This window comes from Gopherus flavomarginatus, chromosome 4, assembly GCF_025201925.1.
Source record: "Gopherus flavomarginatus isolate rGopFla2 chromosome 4, rGopFla2.mat.asm, whole genome shotgun sequence".
In the NCBI taxonomy this organism is placed as follows: domain Eukaryota; kingdom Metazoa; phylum Chordata; order Testudines; family Testudinidae; genus Gopherus; species Gopherus flavomarginatus.
Genome location: NC_066620.1, coordinates 144,098,826 through 144,117,323, shown reverse-complemented (window position 1 = coordinate 144,117,323; position 18,498 = coordinate 144,098,826). Strand labels below are relative to the sequence as shown.

At 42.0% G+C, this 18,498-nt stretch overlaps 2 protein-coding genes across 2 annotated transcripts in view; both read left to right on the top strand.

The window, feature by feature from the left end:
* The window catches only part of MANEA (mannosidase endo-alpha), a 331,890-nt gene that overhangs the window by 203,602 nt on the left and 109,790 nt on the right, over positions 1–18,498 (top strand). The gene's annotated exons all lie outside the window — the stretch shown is intronic.
* FUT9 (fucosyltransferase 9) overlaps positions 13,148–18,498 on the top strand; it is a 144,006-nt gene continuing 138,655 nt past the window's right edge. The window contains exon 1 of the mRNA XM_050949323.1: positions 13,148–13,163. The gene's annotated coding sequence lies outside the window, so the exon portion shown is untranslated. The remainder of the gene's footprint in view (positions 13,164–18,498) is intronic.

Below are 18,498 nucleotides of genomic sequence, written 5' to 3'. Positions count from 1 at the left end.
GGTTGTGGGGCTAGATGATGACTGGCAGTAGCCTTATACTGAGGCAAGGTGGGAATAGTGGGTGGGGGTTCCCCAGGGAGGCGAGACCCTAAGAATGAGGGGTTACTGCCAGGGGTCATCACCCCAGGTAAAAGGGCACCAGGTCCAGGGAGGGACATGGAGGCCAGAGGACAGGTGGATCACCAGCCTGCAGAGGGCGCTCTTGGCTGATAAAAGAGCTAATTCCCAGAAGTCACCAGCAGGGGTGAGTCTGCAAGCCTACAGCATCTTTTAAAAGGAAGCGAATTAAAGTTGCACAGACTAAGTGCCTGACAATGTACCTAACTTTAGTTCATGTAAACTCCTCCCACTTAGCTACAAACCACAACCCCTTTTTTTCCTCTATGAGTCAATGTTGTGGAGAAAAGCAATGAGGAGTCCAATGGCACTTTAAAGACTAACAGATTTATTGGGCATATGCTTTCGTGGGTAAAAAAACCCACTTCTTCAGATTACAGATACAGGCATAAATATACTGGCACATGAAGAGAAGGGAGTTACCTTACAAGTGGAGAACCAGTGCTGATAAGGCCAAGTCAGTCAGGGTAGATGTGGTCCACTCCCAATAACTGATGAGGAGGTGTCAATACCAAGAGAGGGAAAATTGCTTTTGTAGTGAGCCAGCCACTCCCAATCCCTATACAAGCCCAAATTAATGGTGTCAAGTTTGCAAATTAATTGTAACTCTGCAGTTTCTTTTTGAAGTCTGTTTTTGAAGTTTTTGTTGTTGAAGGATGGCTACTTTTAAATCTGTTACTGAATGTCCAGGGAGACTGAAGTGTTCTCCTACTGGCTTTTCTATATTACGATTCCTGATGTCTGATTTATGTCCATTTATTCTTTTACGTAGAGACTGTCTGCTTTGGCCAATGTACATGGCAGAGGGGTGTTGTTGGCACATGATGGCATATATCACATTAGTAGATGTACATGTGAATGAGCCCCTGGTGGTGTGGCTGATGTGGTTGGGTCCTCTGATGGTGTCACATGAGTAGATATGGGAACAGAGTAGGCAATGGGGTTTGTTACAGGGATTGGTTCCTGGGTTAGTGTTTCTGTGGTGTGGTGTGTAGTTGCTGGTGAGGCCTGGTCTACACTACGCGTTTATACCAATTTTAGCAGAGTTAAACCGATTTAACGCTGCACCCGTCCACACAACGAAGCCCTTTATATCGATATAAAGGGTTCTTTAAAACAGTTTCTGTACTCCTCCCCAACGAGAGGAGTAGCGCTGAAATCGGTATTACCATATCGGATTAGGGTTAGTGTGGCCGCAAATCGACGGTATTGGCCTCCGAGCGATATCCCACAGTGCACCACTGTGACTGCTCTGGAAAGCAATCTGAACTCGGATGCATTGGCCAAGTAGACAGGAAAAGCCCAGCGAACTTTTGAATTGCATTTCCTGTTTGCCCAGCGTGGAGCTCTGATCAGCACAGGTGGCCATGCAGTCCCAAATCCAAAAAGAGCTCCAGCATGGATCGTATGGGAGATACTGGATCTGATCACTGTATGGGGAGACAAATCTGTTCTATCAGAGCTCCGTTAGAAGACGAAATGCCAAAGCATTTGAAAAAAATCTCCAGGCTATGATACAGAATTCACAGCACAGTGCAGTGTGACAAGCGTAACGGAAAGCCAAAGAATCAAATGGACGCTCACAGAGGAAGGGAGGGGGGGCTGAGGACTCCAGCTATCCCACAGTCCCCACAGTCTCCGAAAAGCATTTGCATTCTTGGCTGAGCTCCCAATGCCTGTAGGGTCAAACACATTGTCCGGGGTGGTTCAGGGTATATCTCATCAATTTACTACCCCTCCCCTTCCCCCTCGTGAAAGAAAAGGGAAAAAAATTGTTTCTTGACTTTTTTCAATGTCACCGTATGTCTGCTGCATGCTGCTGGTAGACACGGTGCTGGGGCAATGAACAGCAGCATCCTCTCCCCTCCCTTCCCCAGTGGCAGACAGTACAGTGCAGTAGGACTGGTAGACGTCCTTGTCATCAGCCCATGAGTGCTCCTGGCTTTCCTCAGGTGAGGTCAGCCGGTGGCGCCTGGGTAAAAATAGGAATGACTCCCGGTTATTCCCGGCAGATAGTACAGAACAGCTGGTAACCGTTCTCATCATAGCAACTGAGTGCTGAGCTCCATCAGCCCCCCACTTTCATGTCTAAAGAAAAGATTCTGTACTGCCTGGACTATCATAGCAGCAGGATGCTGCGCTTCTCTCCCCTCCACCGTTTAATGTCCTACCTGGACTATCATAGCAACTGGAGGCTGCCTCCCCCTCATTTTATCTCACTAAAAACTCAGTGTTTCTTATTCCTGCATTCTTTATTACTTCATCACACAAATGGGGGGACCCTGCAATGGTAGCCCAGAAGGGTTGGGGGAGGAGAGAAGCAATGGGTGGGGTTGTTGCAGGGACACTCCCTAAAATGGCCTGCAGCTCATCATTTCTGTGGGATCTGACATGGAGCAGCTGTGCTCTCTGGTTCTCTGATACACTGGTTCTCTAGTACACTTGCCCCATATTCTAGGCAGGACTAACTCTATTTTTAGATACAATATAAAGGAGGGAATGACCCCCCGGGGGGTCATTCCCATTTTTGTCTTTGCGCCCCCGGCCGACCTCAGCGAAGGTCAGCCAGGAGCACCCATGACAGCAGCAGACGGTACAGAACGACTGATCGTCATCTCATCACCAATTTACAATGGCACAGCAGACAGTACAGAACGACTGGTAACCGCTACCTTGCAAAGGCAAATGAATGCTGCTGTGTAGCGCTGCAGTACCGCCTCTGTCAGCGGCATCCAGTACACATACGGTGATAGTGACAAAAGGCAAAAAGGGCTCCATGGTTGTCATGCTATGGCGTCTGCCAGTGCAATCCAGGGAAAAAGGGTGCGAAATGAGTGTCTGCCATTGCTTTCACAGAGGAAGGAATGAGTGACGACATTTACCCAGAATTACCCGCGACACTGTTTTTGCACCATCATGCATTGGGATCTCAACCCAGAATTCCAATGGGTGGGGGTGACTGCGAGAACTATGGGATAGCTACGGGATAGCTACCCACGGTGCAACGCTCCAGAAATCGAAGCTAGCCTCGGTACATGGACGCACACCACCGAATTATTGTGCTTTGTGTGGCCGCGTGCATTCGACTTTATACAATCTGCTTACAAAACCAGTTTATGTAAAATCGGAATAATCCTGTAGTGTAGACATACCCTGAGTATTTGCTTCAGGCTGGGGGGCTGTCTGTAAGCAAGGACTGGCCTTCCTCCCAAGGTCTGTGAGAGTGGGGGATCATTTTTCAGGATAGGTTGTAGATTGTTGATGTGCTGGAGAGGTTTTAAATGGAGGCTGTACATGATGGCCAGTGGTGTTCTATTATTTTCCTTGTTGGACCTGTCCTGTAGTAGGTGACTTCTGGGTACCTGTCTTGCTCTGTCAATCTGTTTCCTCACTTCCCCAGGTGTATACTGTTGTTTTAAGAACGCTTGATAAAGATCTTGCAGGTGTTTGTCTCTGTCTGAGGGATTGGAACAAATGTGGTTGTATCTTAAGGCTTGGCTGTAGACAATGTATTGTGTGATGTGTCCTGGATGGAAGCTGGAGGCATGTACATAAGTATAGAGGTCAGTAAGTATAAGACTAAGATGGACTACAAGCTGTCAGGAACAGTGTCCGTGATGATGCCATGGCACACCTGGTGGCTGAGCTTTGTGACTTTGTCCTCATCCACAACCATTTCTGATTTGAGGACAACTTATACCTTCAAGTCAGCGGTACTGCTATGGATACCAACATGGCCCCACAGTATGCCAACATTTTTATGGCTGACCTAGAACAACGCTTCCTCAGCTCTTGTCCCCTAGTGCCCCTCCTCTACTTGACCTACATTGATGACATCTTCATCACATGGATCCACGGGAAGGAGGCCCTTGAAGAATTCCACATGGATTTCAACAATTTCCACCACACTATCAACCTCAGCCTGGACCAGTCCACACAAGATATCCACTTCCTGGACACTACAGTGCAAATAAGTGATGGTCACATAAACACTACCCTATACCAGAAATCTACTGACTGCTTTACTTACCTACATGCCTCCAGCTTCCATCTACTAATGTGATATACCATCATGTGCCAGCAATGCCCCTCTGCCATGTACATTGGCCAAAGCAGACAGTCTCTACGTAAAAGAATAAATGGACACAAATCAGACATCAGGAATGGTAACATACAAAAGCCAGTAGGAGAACACTTCAGTCTCCCTGGACATTCAATAACAGATTTAAAAGTAGCCATCCTTCAACAAAAAACTACAAAAACAGACTTCAAAAAGAAACTGCAGAGCTACAATTCATTTGCAAATTTAACACCATTAATTTTGGCTTGAATAGGGATTGGGAGTGGCTGGCTCATTACAAAAGCAATTTTCCCTCTCTTGGTATTGACACCTCCTCACCAGTTATTGGGAGTGGACTGCATCCATCTTGACTGACTTGGCCTTGTCAACACCTTACAAGTGGAGAACCAGTAACTCCCTTCTTTTCATGTGCCAGTATATTTATGCCTGTATCTGTAATTTTCACTCCATGCATCTGAAGAAGTGGGTTTTTTTACCCATGAAAGCTTATGCCGATAAATCTGTTAGTCTTTAAGGTGCCACAGACTCCTTGGTGTTTTTGTGGATACAGACTAACACGACTACCCCTCTGATACTTGAATGTTGTGGATGTTTTTCAACAGCTGTGGGATGTCAATATACCACCTCATCTTGTTGAGAAGCTCCCACAGGACATTTACACATAAGTTACATCTTCTCTGTTTCCTCTTTGGCATGTATCCCAGGGAAACATATGGCATTATGTTCTTAAAAAAAATTATAAGCTAGAGAAGAAGTGTACATAGACATTTATTTGACCGAAAGCTCTAATGTTCAGTTGTAGAGGGTTGGATTTTGGGGTAGCTTTTTTAGTTTTGCTTTTTTTAGGAATGTGTGATTCTTAAACACATTAGTAGGTTTTGGGGGATGCGTGATATAATTATCTCACATCCCCCATAACCTAATAATGTCTTTAAGAAGTTTCTCCAAATAACACACTATGAGCTGTGCCAAAGAGTGACTCAATGCCTTGAGGCACTCTTCATCATAGGTACTCCTCTAATGTTCAGTCTATTTAGTTTATCAAAAGGAAGGCTCAGGCGACTTGATCATGGTTTATAAGGACCTACATAGGGAGACATCTGACATGAGTGAGTCCTTTGATTTAGCAAAGGTATAACAAGATCCAGCGTCTGGAGGCTGAAGTTAGAAAAAGTCATTTGGGAAATAAGGTACAAATTCTTAACAGTAAAGATTATTAATCATTAGAACAGTTTACCAGGGAAAGTGGTAACTCCATCATAACTTGGAGTCTTTAAATCAAGATTGGATGTCTGTTGAAAAGATATGCTCTAGCTGAACAACAAATTATGAGATCTGATAGCATTCACTTACGCAGCAAGAAAGAATAATTCCCTCCAGCGATGCTATTACTGGGTGAAATTCTCTGGCCTGTGTTCTGCCGGGGGTCAGACAGGCAGTGTGGTTCCTTCTAACTTTAAATCAATGAATCTATAACTGTACTCTTTACACACCAAGGACAGGTCATATATCATCAGACATAAATTATCCGGTCATTGAAATAAACTCTCAGCAGAATCTTTTTGGAATTTAGTGTGCTTAAATCATTAAATTAAATGAACTACTGGCCATTATTATTTATCATTTCTGTAGCACCATAGATGAGCATGATGCCTATTGAATATAAAAGAAAATGTAGTGCCAGACTTACACTAGATCTGAATTAGGCTCAAAGGATTCAGCTTTTAATCTGCAATAAATAGAAAAGGGAAGGAAAGCAAAATAAAATCATGCCATTAGAGTTATTTAAATTTGGTGTGCAACTTGGTAGTCCTTTTTTTCTTTTTTTTTAATTCCCTTAAATCACTTTACTTCATTATTTCATAATTGATTTTTGCTAAATTTTAAAAAGCAACTCCATTCCTCTTCAAGGACCATGTCTTTAAAATTCCAAACTTGAAAACACAGCTTTTTCAGTTGTACAAAGATAAAAATTCCACATCTGAATCCTTTGAGCCTAATTCAGATCTAGTGTAAGTGGCTGCAACTCCATTTACATGGAGTTGCATCCTCCTAGAACCAGATGTATATCTGTACCTTTACATCCCCAAATATATATATATTTTTATGTCTGCATAATTCAAAAATAGCTCAACAGAAAATTAAAAAAAAACTTTCCAGAAAATAAATCACCTTAGATTTGAGACCATACATGAGAACCTTCAGCAAAAAGAATTATTGTAATTAAGATGTAAATGACTGAAAATAGGGGGATGAATCTTCATTCATGTACCAGCTGCGTTGTATCATTCTGAGGGTGCAAAGCAGCCATGTATCCATTGGATTACTCCTGTATCAGGAAATTGAATGAGAGTTTTACCTGAGTCCAGAGAGTAAGATCCAGTCCCTACTCTATTATTAATAGATTATAGGCTTAAATATTTTAAAAATAATGTGTCAGGGCCTTGCCAACCATTATTCACTCAAGTAGCCCTTATTCCCACTGAAGTCAGATGAGTAAAGATTGCTCACATGAGTAAAGATTCATCAGGCACTACATTATATATTTGGTATTCTTCAAACAACAATTTTTTACTTTAAAAAGAAAAGAAATGCATTACTGAGCTCTTGATAGTGGTGGATATTATTAAACCAATTTGCACTATTAATTAATGCCACAATTCATACCACAGATTACAGTACTAGTAGATTTTAATACTACCTTTCCAGCTCATATATGGACTACCTTAATTAATCTTCTGTCATTGGACTTCACTAGCTGCAAGTTTTCTGAAAATGTTTCTTAAAAGTTCTGTGTTATGGAAACCAAAACAGGATATTGTGACAACTACTGTAATTGTGATTAATCTTAGCCTGCATGCATCATTGGCATTTTAGAATTTATATGTACTTAAAGTACCTAGAGGAGGTATAGCTCAGGGGTTTGAGTGTTGGGTTGCTAAACCCAGGATATTTTATTTATAACTGGAGATATACCAATCTCCTAGAACTGGAAGGGACCTTGAAAGGTCATTCAGTCCAGCCCCTTGCCTTCACTAGGCAGGGCCAAGCACTGATTTTTGCCCCAGATCCCAAAGTGACCCCCTTAAGGATTGAACTAACAGCCGTGGGTTTAGCAGGCCAATGTTCAAACCACTGAGCTATCCCTCCCACCTAGGTAATGAGATCAATCTTTGAAGGGGCCACTGAGGGACCTGGGGCAAACTCAGTACTTAGTCCTGCTAGTGAAGGCAGGGGGCTGGACTTGATGACCCTTCCAGTTCTATGATATAGGTATATCTCCATACATTTTATATTCATTATTTTATTTGGACCAGTGGAATTTCTTGGAAACAATTGTAGCTTGTCCTTGCTCTGCAAAGTTGTGCAAGAATACTTTCAAATTAACTAGTGTTAAATGGCATGGGAACCTTTAGCAGTATGGGACATGGGTGGATTTTTTGTCACATTCACCTAAGTGACTTTCTTTCCACATTTCCTGCAGTGAGAAACCTTCTCATCCTTCCTACCTTAATTATGAACCCCATCCACTCTGCATAAACTGTTCATGCTGCACTGAGGTTGACTGCCTCCTATTCAACTGTGTATTCACTAACACTTAATGAAGCTGGGGGAGAATTCTAGGCTGTATGAGCACAGAGTTTGGAGCAGCACAAATGAATAGGGTAGCCAATCCTCCAGGACTGGCCTGGAGTCTCCAAGAATTAAAGATTAATCTTTAATTAAAGATAATGTCATGTGATAAAATCTCAAGGAATAAATCCAATCAAAATTGGCAACCCTAGAAGTGAATGGAAGGAAGCCAGGAATGCTGCAAGGGGGTTATGACAGAGGGTGGGCCCCAAATTCATCATTAAGGTGTGCGGGGGGGAGGTTGGGTAACTGAAATGAGAACCTCCAAGTGAAGGGAGGGTGACCATCCAAGCAATGGTGGAAAGAGTTTAAAATCTAAAAAAAAGACTGTCAAAATGTCAAATGCCCTATAAAAGGAGTTCCATGTTTATGCCCTCTCAATTATTTATATATCAAGTGTATTCAGTTTAAATATAAAGACATGTTTGTTTTTCCTAAGTGCTAGGCCTGCAAATTCAGTCTAGACTCTGAGAGTCAAAATAGGGTGTCTTTGCCTCCTGCACAGGCACCAATAGTAATGGTACTGCCAGCCAAATTGGACCTCAGCTATATGCCCTCAGTAACTCTTATGGAATGCCCTTACCTGTGCAAATTCACTGTAGACATGAACCAACTGGGACTAAGTAAGCCATTCTGTTGATGACGCACAAAATGGAATGGAATCTGCAGTTCCTTTAAACTTAGCTGTATTGACTCTGTGGGCTTAGCAGAAGTTTGTTTATGGGTTTTTTTACGAAAAAAAAAGTTTAAGTATTTTTGTTACCAAAGTCAGCAGGTATTACTCTGAACCACAAAACAAACACATCTGCTGAGATTTTTACAGTCACTTTAACACAACATTATTCATCTTGGAACATATATCAAATGTTGGTTATCTATGGTACTGGTAAACATGGTAAAGTCAGCAAGGAAAAAAAATCAGGAAGTAGATTCTGTGCAGTGCATCTATCTCCATTTATCCAGAAGGCCAAAGTCTTTATTATTTACTCAAACATATCCTTGGAGCATCGGACTGAAAAGATTTATTGCATCTTTTGTAGAATCTATAATTGTATTGAAGTCGTCTGCTGGAATTAGATTTTTCCCTTAGAAGAGCTCTGTGCGAGCTAGAAAGCTTGTCTCTCTCACCAGCACAAGTTGGCCCTATAAAAGGTGTTACCTCATCCACCTTGTCTCCCTAACTTTACATATATAAGTAGTGCGTTGACTTCAGGCATCTGATAGAAGTTCCTTGCTGAATCTTGGCCTGACATGGCAGAGCACTTCTCAGGATCAGACCCATTAATCATAGTGCAAAGCCATTTAATTTAAAATCTGAATTTCCCCATGTATGTCATTCTACTGTTTGGCAAAGATTTGTAAATATGCTACATCTCTACTGGGGGAGGGGTTTTGGGGGCAGGGGGGAGATCTCTATCTCTTCACATCTCTCTCTCTCCCCCCCTTTCCCCCGGTAGAAATGTGAAGTTTACTGTGGATTGTTCAATCTTTTCCCTTTCCCTCCTTAAAACCCAGTGAAAAATAAAATATGCTGTGTATAAATCAAAGTTCTAATGCAGCATGCAACCCTCCTTCCCAATACTGAAGACATTTGTAACAATAATCTATTATATTTTATTTTCTGTCTTACCAGAAGTCACTAGAAGTTCTATAACTTGCTGCAAATAGAAACCTAATACTTCAGATTTAAAGATGTTCAACATACCTTGGAAAAATAACAATGCCACAAATGTATACTAAGAAACTAGAGCTCTTTCTCAGATTCAAATATTAGCCTTATATTATTATTTGTACTGCAGCTATACCCAGATGCCATGATCTGGACTGGGCCCTGTGTGCTAGGCACTTTACCAACATAAAAGAAGGTACAGCCCTTAGTCTGGAGAGTTTACAATCTGGAACAATGATCCCAGAATTTTATCCATTAGCACAGATCTCTGCACCCATGGGGAACCCTGTTGACTCTGGGGAGGTACCATATAGCAGCAGGCATCAACTCTAGAGAATCCAGATGCAGGTTCAGGGCCTAGGTTAAGACAGGATGTAACTAGTGAGCGTCACAAACAGTAGGAGGAAGGGTGTGGGTAACAGTTTCAGGATTATGCATATAGGCCCCAATTCTGCAATTAGATGCAAGTGAACAGACCCTTGTACCCATTCAGAGCCCACTGAAATCAGGCTCAGGCATCCTCCTATACAGATGGGACTCAATTAGACCTTTCTTTTCGGCCCCTATTTATGTCTCTAACTATACACATGAGTAGTTAACATGTGCATAAGTCAGAGGTTCTCAAACTTCATTGCACTGAAGCCCCTTCCCTGACAACGAAAATTACTACACGTCCCCAGAAGGGGAGACCGAAGCCTGAGTCTGCCTGATTCCCACTGCCCCAGGTTGGGGAGCCAAAGCCTGAGCCCCACTGCCCTGGGCAATGTAGGGGTCAGCCCCAGCCTGGAGACCTGTAACCTGAGCCCCGCCGCCCAGGGCTGAATCCTTTGGGCTTTGGCTTGGCCCCAGGCAGTGGGGTTCGGGCCTCAGCCCCGAGCGCCAGCAAGTCTAAGCCATTAAAATGGGACCATGACCCAGTTTGGGGTCCCAACCCACAGTCTGAGAACTGCTGGCATAAGTGTTTGCAGCACTGCAGTCTCAGTTTAACAGTATGTGCAATTGACTGTTTAAACCATATTTGATGAAATGTAAAACCACTGCCTGTTTCTACTTTTTAAACCTCTGCCCCTTTCTATTCTCTTTCATCTCTGCCTACTTTTTAACTTTGACCTGTTTCTATTGTTCTTTTAAACATGTTACCCATTTGTATTGGTCTCTTACATTGTGCACATTTCTATATTTTTCTGTTTTTTAAAGCTCTACCCATTCTTTTTATTGTATGGACTAGTACTGCTGGCAGGCTGTATCCTGTGAAAATATTTTGGAATTCAGATCAGAAACACAACAAATATTTCCAGCTTGATCAGGTTGGCTCAGCAGCTAGGTTTTGCAAAGGGTAAATTATGTGGCTATGACAGAATGACAAAAGGCTAAATTTCTTCTCCAACAATACGTGATTACTTCTTTCCCATGAAGTAGTTTATGAAGAGATTCAACTTCTCATTCAAAGAAATCAGAGCATGGCAATAGCTTTGAAAAAGATGAGGGGATATTTTTATCCTTAATAAACAAAGACATGATTTAACCTGGATCCAGCTTCTCATTAAAGTGAGACTATTTGTCAATACTCAGTACCTTGAGAGAGAAGTATACTACCTACCGCACAAAAACCCTAGTCCAGCACTTGGCAAGATAGCATTAGAACTTAGTGGATGTAAATTGGCTAGGATTTGTAATCTGGTGATTTGAACGGGCTCCTTCAATAAGAGTTTTACCATTCTATTCCCAGTGAGAGCAGGAGAAAGCCCTAGGATTCCCCTGATCGATTGTCTGAGAGGATACCAGTGAGAGAGTCCTAGCACCTTTCATTTTTTCCCAAGGAAAAGGACAGTGGAATTCCTACTCCATATCCTACTTTGCTTTGAAAAATGATAGCATTGTCATTTTAATCTTGGAGTATATTAATATCAGCCTTGAGTGCAAATGGGCTTGATCTAAAGCTCATTGAAGTCAATGGAAAGATTTCTGCTGACTTCAATGGGGTGTGGGTCACACCTTATCCTATAATTCTGGTAGGGCAGGCTACTGTTTGAAGTAGCTATAATCAAGTTATGTGGTAAACTACCCAACATCTCTTTCTCCTTATGCTCCTTTCACAAGCAGAAACTGTCAGTACCTGTATGTCTATTGCTAAAAGACAGAGCAGGGAACATAGTAGGTTAATAATCCATAAGCATTTCACAAAGATCTAGGACAGACTGAGACAGTGACTCTGGGGAATCACATATCTGTACTGAGTGCCTAGTCAGTTGTTTACTGAGAAGCTAGATGAGAAACTAACAGATGAACCTCTGTAACAACTAGTTGTCAGGTAACAACTCCAGTGTACTCTAATAAATATCATTATGTTCTTATCATCACTATATATTCTCCCTGGATGTACAGTAGCCGAAGCTTGGCAACATTATATAATGCTGGAAGATTTCAGTGGGGGGTGAGGAGACGTTCATATCCAGCATTTGTGCTTGTTTATACTGCCATACATGATTCCTCTTTACCATTTCACTTCATATTGTTTCAATTCTCAGCTAATGAGCCAGTATTACAAATAAATGTTTGCTGTTAACAATGAAAGTCCTTTAGGTTTCATGAATTGCCTTGGAAGACCAATTTCAATTTTAAGAACTACTCCAATGTGAGGCTTATTTCACAAACAGTCAGTAATTATTTTACTCCGTTTGTTTTGCTCTTGTTTACCACACTTTTTCCTGCCAAAACACTTTTTTTTTGTGTGCCTTATAGAAATAAAATTATATGAGTCGATGCTACTGGCATATTGTAGGCAAGTCTCTCTATCCTCCCTCCCACCTGAAATAATAATAAAAGCACGTGCAGATCGTCAAATTATCCTTCCTCAGCACCACTCAGCCATGTGTCCCTTTAGCTACCGCATTTTTACACCCGCCCTCCCCCCAGTAGACGCACATGCGGGACAGAGATAAAGACAGGCCCAGTATAAGCCCTTTCTATGTGCTTTCTGCATGCACGTTTTTGTTGTCCAGCTGACGGATGCTGGAGCGGGCTGATGTGGGGCGGCCGGAGGAGAAGCTGCCCTTAGCCTGGCAGATTGCAGGGTCAAGACAAGCGCTGCTGCATTGATCACACGCGAAATGGGGGGACCCCCCTCCCCTCCCTTGCATTTTTAGGTAGTCCTGGCTTGCTGCTAGCCCTGGAGGGGAGTAGGGGGTGGGAAGGACTCTCCCTGCCCTTCACAGGAACGACCTTCCCTTCGGAGGGGCCGGAGCCCCGGGGCAGGGGGTGATGGAGGCTAACGGGTCCCCCGCCTCCGGCCGCGTTGGATGGTCCCCCAGCCGTAGGGGGGTGCGCTCTAGCCCCGTGGGGCTGGCGGGCCGGGAGGCACTGCGAGGGGATCGTAGCACACAGAGTCCGGCAGCGGGGGGCAGCAAACGGCCGTGCCCCCACGCCAATCTCCCACCAGCGCGAGCCCGCGCCCCCTCCCGCCGCGCGCGCCCGCGCCAGAGTCTCCCTCGCCGCCTCCTCCAGCAGCAGCATCGGCGGCAGCAGCGCCGGGGATGGGCAGCGAGAGCGCGCCCAGGAGCAGCCCGGGCTCCGCCGCTCCCCCCCGCACCCGCTGCTGCTCCTGCCCCGCCGCCCCCCGGGCAGCGACCCCGCCGCGCGCGCACCAGCTCCCGCCTTGCACGGGTGAGTAGCCTGGGCAGGGCGCTCCGTCCCCGCCACCCCGCCGCACACCTGCTGCGCCCCCGGGCGGAGGGGCGCCGCTGGGAGGCGGGCTGCGAGCAGCGTTTCACCTCGCTGCCCCCCACCACACACACAGCCCGGAGCCGCTGTGTCCCCGGCCAGCCCCTGCGGCTGCAACCCCCCCCCCCCCCCCGGCGTGCCCCACACTGCCCCAATGGGGCCGCCTTGCCTCGCTGAGCCTCACCCCCCTTCCCGGGCGTGCACCCTGCCCGCGCATCCCCTTCTGCTGGACCTAGATCCGGCTCCTCTCCCATTCATTCCCCAGGAGAAGCACGGAGACCACAATATTCCCCCCTCCACCACCACCACCATCCTAACACCCCGGAATTACTATGTGCTGCGTGCTCGCCTGTGGGGTGTGTACGTGGGGGTGTCACTGTGTCAGTATTAGAGCTTGTTTAAAGGTCTTTAACTTTTGGTGGGGGGGCGCTGGAGGTTTAGCTAAGTAGAGTCAATCTCTCCTTCTCCCCACATTCTTCCTTTCCTTCCCCTCCTCCTTCCATGATGCCTCTTTGGGTCCTAAATACCCGCTGTCTTGTTGGGGTGGTTAGGGGACTTGCCTAGTTGACTCGTGGACCTTTTCTCTGTACAACGCGGAGATCTCTGGGGAGAGAGAGAGAGAGAGAGGAGCGTTTCACCTGATCTAAGTGTGATTTTGGTGAAGGTAAGGCTAGGGTGCTGGCTTTTGGCGCAGAGGAGGGGAAAGAATGAACTTTTCAGCCAAAATGAAAATGCAGCCAGCAAAAGTCCATGTTTTGTTTTTATTTTACAGAGGAGAGAGGGAGAATCATAGCAGGTTGCTGTTGCTGGAATGCAGTTTCTGCCTTTATATTTAACGATGCACAGTACCTTGTGTAGTAACTATCAGTATCCCAACAGTTCTCTGTTGTAGGGTTGTTATGGCAGCAGTCTTTTCCCTCTTCTTTTCTATAGCATCTCTGGTTCAGTGCAGTATTAGAGATATAGGTAATTGTACTTTTTGTAGTAGTATTATTGTAGTAGTAGTGAGCAACTCCTTGACATTTTCCAAAATACCCTGACAATTATGAATATTGCAGCAAATCTTCATCATCCCTTTCCTCAGACCATGTTATGATAATGGTGAAGATTGAAAGAGGTAGGAAACATGACATTTTCTGCAATCATTCCTGCTTTGGGGTTTAGGTGTTTTTGGTTTTGTTTGGTTTTTTTTCAAGTGGTAAATTTGAACTGTTACACATGTGCTTATTCCTGGAGATACCACAGTTCTTGACTGTAAATGGGCAAAGGGATTCTGACACCACTAAACATAAATAACACAATATTTTAGAAGGAAAATGATATGGATTTCCACAGATTTAGCATTTATGTATTGTACACTTGAAGATGCATTTTCTTTTTGTGGTATGTAAGGAAATCTGTGCAAGAATCTTCAGTAAGTTTTGATCACTTCTACATTGCTGTAGGGAAGAAGAGGAGGTTGTTGGTAGTTCAGAACAATAAGACTTATGGGTTGTTTTGGAGATGTCAGTATGTAATCAGTAATGGTGATTTTAATGTTGCTGCCCTTCCCCCTTCAAGCTACAGACAGCTGTAAATGAAAAGCCATTACTCTGATTTCAGTTTACTGTCCTATTTTCAGAAAAAAAATTATGGAGACAGTATTTAATTTTTGTGGCATTTGGCTAAGATGGATGTCAAAAACTGATGTGAAATTGCTACATGGCCATATCATGAAGTATCCTTTTTTAATCAAACATTCATTGACATTAGTGGGAGTAAATTATGAATGATAACTGAATAAAGGCTTCAGGATTGGTACATGACTCTTATTTTTCCAGCAGCACAAGTTCATTTGGGGTTTTTCCTGACATTTTAGGATTAAGTAGTATTTGGGTCTGAGACATTATTTCAAGTTACATTTTTAAAGCATATTTTACTTTTCTTTAGGAAAAAATACATGAGTAGATTTTATCATGAGTACAATTTATGTGTAAACAGACTACATATATGTGTATAGGATAAATACATGAAAGAAAAAACAGTAATGCAAATAACTCTATCTATAACAAAAAAAGTCAGATCTTGAAATAGGGATCTTGTAGACTAATAGAAGAGAAATGATGACTAGAAAAACCCATTCCTTTAATGAGAAACTATGGTAAATTTCTTGGGGGTGGGAGGAGAGAATCTCTGAATTCTTTATGGGAATCTAGGTAAATTTTCCTAAGGTAACCATGGACATGATTCTGTTCCCAGTGAAATCAATTTGAGATTTCCCACTGACTAATGGGAGCAGGATCAAGTGCTATATCAGAGGTAGGCAACCTATGGCATGTGATTTTCAGTGGCACTCACACTGCCTGGATCCTGGCCACTGGTCCAGGGGGGGCTCTGCATTTTAATTTAATTTTAAATGAAGCTTCTTAAACATTTTGAAAACCATATTTACTTTACATAAAACAATAGTTTAGTTATATATTATAGACTTATAGAAAGAGACCTTCTAAAAAAGTTAAAATGTATTACTGACATGCAAAACCTTAAATTAGAGTGAATAAATGAAGACTCGGCACACCACTTCTGAAAGGTTGCCAACCCCTGTGCTATATGATATATTTCTGCTAACCACTCTTGAAGAACTGCGACATGAAAGGATTGTTTCTTTTGTATTTCCATTACTATGGCTATCAGGATTTATTTGGTCCATGACACTGGGATATCCTAGGCCTGATCTTGCAAACCTTTATTCAAGCAAGTAGTCCTTACTAGCCCAACTAGTTCAGCTGAAGTAATTTTGGTAAATAAAGATTACATACATGAATATGGGTTGGAAGATTGGACCCTGTAAGTGGAATGATAATAACCAAGCGTACTGGTAAAAGAGGTAGACTTTGAATGACTGTTTCCTATGTGACACCAATAAAATTACATTTAGGTTATGGAAGTAAAATGTTTCCTAAAATGGCATTATTTGTTTTACATTTCTGATATGAAGGGACTTGCTGCATTTAATCAGGCTGGTGAACAGCTGTTTCCAAGTGTAGAATTTTAAAAATACCCTTAATTTGTGATATTTAGTTAATAGAAAGACAAATGTGATCAGTTTGGGGAAACTGCAGCTGAAGATACTTTATATTAATTAATCGACACATTAAACTTGTTTGGTTTTTTTAGAGGTAAAACTTGAAACATAAAATAAGAAAAGGGGGGAAATCCAATATTGGGGGAAAGTAGACAATGAAAACGCAAAAAGAAAGTTGGAAAATAAGTAATCAGTAATTATCAGAGCATTAATGGCCTGATCCAGTGCCAGTGAAAATCAATGGAAAGATTCCCATTGATTTTAATGAGCATTGGACCAGGATCTAAGAGGCCGAAAGTGTAGATGTAGAGCTAATGTAATTAGATAATAGAAGATTTCTGACAGATATTAATTAGAGACTTGTATGTATTTTTCACTTAAGGTGAAATCCTGGCCCCACTGATATCAGTTGGAGTTTTGCCATTTACTTCAATGGGGGCAGGATTACATCTTGAATATTTATATTTCTGAAAGACTTTTAAAATAAATTATGTATTGTATTTAACTTGTTTTTATTCAGTGTGGAGTATATTCAAACTAGGCATAACTTTATTTGTCTTAAATTCTTTAAATGTTTCGTTGTCCACTGAATACCCAAAGACATTACCTTTTCCGAGGTCAGGTTATTACATAGTTATGTGTGATTTTTCCTTTACACCTAGTTATGTTGTTTTGTTCTTTTTAACAAGTTTTCCATAGAGGACATGAAATAATAATAATACAAAAAAAATCTTCCTTTCAGAATGTAATAGTAAGCTACATAATTCAAAACCTGCACTGTGCCATTGTAACAAGCAAAGTTTGAATATGATACTATCAAAGTTCTAAAGTAATAGAATCAAATGTGACATCAGAGAAAAAATGTATATAGGTGAGATGACATCTAAATGTTTTAATTTCCTCACTTTACATTTTATTAATGAAGACAGACTGTGGTCTTTCTTCTGAGGAAGCTCGTAATATGATACATTAAGCAGTCTGAATAAGTATTTAAGGGGAATCGTTGGTGTACATTTTCCCACAAAGAAATGTATCTTTTGTGAGGAGAAGTGCCTTTATGTAAAATAAATTGTATAGATAGGAAAAAACTTTCAAAGCCTATGCAGGAAAAGAGGGAACTTTTTTTTAGTAACTAGTTGTGACAATTATCAGGCATATTTTCTGGAAGAGTTTAGAATTTTTCATGCCATACAACATTTCTAGAACATGAAACACTTCATTGCCTATTTTTGAACAAAAGTATATAACTTTTCATTAAGAGATCCTTGAAAAAGCACAATCTTTTCTTGATTTTTTTCTTTTAAATTAAGTATATTTACTACAGGTGAAAAGTGCCAGATTAGCAGGAATAACAAATGAAATTTTCTGTTTATCCACACAAATATATGCCGTGGCGAGTAGCACTGCAAACATTCCACATTATTCCGCCAGTGCACTTCAACTCTATTGTAGGGTTGAAAGTTAGAGAAGAGGATATTGTTTACTTTTCATGATCCTGCAAGCTGCTGAGTAGATTTTATTTATTTATTTATTTTTGCACAGTATTCACCATCTTGAGGAAAATGTGCTGAGGTTCTGTCAGAACGGAACCCTTGTTCATTGGCCTCCATGCTAAGATTATCCCTAAAGATGCCAATTGTGGTGACAGCTTTATGATTGGGCAGTTATGGTCTGATTCTGAGAGGTACTGAGTGCTCTCAATTCCTATTATTTCAATGGGAGTTGAGGGTACTGAGCATCTTGCAAGTTCTATCCCTTGCTCACTAAGAAATATACGAAAATAACTAGCTTTTTTCACATAAGCCACCAACTGGCTTTCATATGGCAATGATTTTCCATCATTTCTGCATCTTGGCTATATTTGAATCAGTGAAAGGTGAAAGGTTTCATAAATGTGATTACCAGTCTCCTGAGATAGTCAATCATTCAAAGATATCTTACTGGAAATATGTGAGCAGACTGTGGATCCTCTTAATTTATGTACTTCACAATCCAGAACGGAATAAAATGAATTAATAAAAAACATTTATTCCTCTTCAGTTAAAAAAATTAGCTTTCAAATGAATATTGTTAAATGTATAGTGTGACTATCAGTGGGAGCACTGTAGGACATTCAGTTCTGGAATAAATACGTTGGTCTTTTATTGACTTTACTATTGTTGACCACATTATGCTTCATTTATGACCTGTTGGAAGTTAGTGGTTTGGCTATCC